Source organism: Galeopterus variegatus, unplaced genomic scaffold (assembly GCF_000696425.1).
Source record: "Galeopterus variegatus unplaced genomic scaffold, G_variegatus-3.0.2 Scaffold1528, whole genome shotgun sequence".
In the NCBI taxonomy this organism is placed as follows: Eukaryota; Metazoa; Chordata; class Mammalia; order Dermoptera; family Cynocephalidae; genus Galeopterus; species Galeopterus variegatus.
This window is the reverse complement of record NW_007727639.1, coordinates 387,066-388,759: the sequence shown is the minus strand read 5'-3', so window position 1 is coordinate 388,759 and position 1,694 is coordinate 387,066.

Below are 1,694 nucleotides of genomic sequence, written 5' to 3'. Positions count from 1 at the left end.
GGCCGCTCCAGACCCGTCGCCATCTTAAAAGCCTAGAAATTGTGCTTTAGTAACAGGTTGGGGCTACTGGCCTTGGTTTCTTTCGTAATTTGTCCTATAACATGGACTTTAGTTTCTATAGTTCCATGAAGGGACTAAATTGTATCTATTATTTTAAATATCTGATGTGATGACTGAACGAAATTAGGAGTGTTTTATAAACTCCAAGGCACTAAAATTTTATACAAAGTTATATTATTATTAATTCCTCAACAGAACCATACTGAAGTTTTGATGATTAGGACAGGATGGAAGACAAAGCCCTGAAATACATGAGCAGAACACATCCCCTACAAATCCTATCAGGATACCTAGAAAAAAATCAGTTTAAGCATCTTTTGAGTCACAGGGCTCCAGGGATTAAGTCTTCTAATTGTATTTTGAAAAGACACAGTTTTTGTCTTGTCCATAGGGCAGTATAAGAGCCCTTGTTCAAGCACCTTTGTGAAATCAAGAATATTTTTTTCTACCATATTTCTCTAATATTCCAGTTCTGAAGCCTTGTAAAAATGAACTGAGCTTAGGCTAACAACTTGTTTGGTGGCAAATTATTTTTAAACCAAGTATTATATGCATATGATCAAAATATTTTAATTCTATGACACGGTATTAATAAAAATTAAAACTTTCCTGCCCTATGCTCAATTTTATTCCCATTTATTTCTGTTGTTCTTCTGGTGGTTATGCCATATATTATACACATACCTCTATTTCTTAAATTAATCAGCTTTAAAGAGTCTTTCCAGTTTCTTACAGGAAAGTTGAGTAGCTCAGACTCCTCCCTTCTATAGACTGATTCTGAAACTGAAAACCAGTAGGTACTATTTGCCATATTATGACAACGTAAATAGTATTCACTGCAGAAAAGAATGGGGTGGCTAAATCTGAAAAGAAAAAGTAATCAAATCTTCTGAATCTATTCCATCTAAAGAAAGAGATCCCAATCTTAGGGTTAAAAAGGCTCTCTATTCTCACACTTCTCCAATTATTCTGAAATCATGCCACAAATTAAGTTGTTTCATATTTGGTACACACTTTGTTTATATATGTTTTTTTGGTTTCACTGGACTAAACATTCATTTCTTTAAAAAATCAAAATAAAAGTAACTTTATTTTTATTAATTTTCTTGTTTATTGTGCATATCAACTAGTGAAGAGCTATGCTGTTTCTTTTGCATTAGTGGTTAAATTTCATGAAATGAACATACTGCAATTTATGTAATCACCCCCTAATAATGGAAATTCAGGTTCTTTTCAGGTTTTTTTTTTTTTTTACTACAAATAATGCTGCCATAAACATACTTGCCTACATATCTTTAAGTTTTGATTATTTTACTTCCAAGCGAAAAATTATAGGAATAGATCTGAGGTCAAAAAGCAAATTATTTTTAATTTTTTTTTAAATTAAGGTATAATAAATTGAGTTTAATAAAATTCACCCTTTTAAAGAGTAAAGTTCAGTGAGTTTTAACTAATTTATAATCATGTAACCAGCATTGCAATCAAGATATATTTCTTTCACTTCAAAAAGTTCCCTTGGGTCCCTTTGCAGTTAAGTTCCTACCCCATCCCCAGCTCCTAGCAACCACTGATCTATTTTCTGTCTGTATAGTTCTGCCTTTTCTATAATTGCCTATAAATGAATCATATCATAT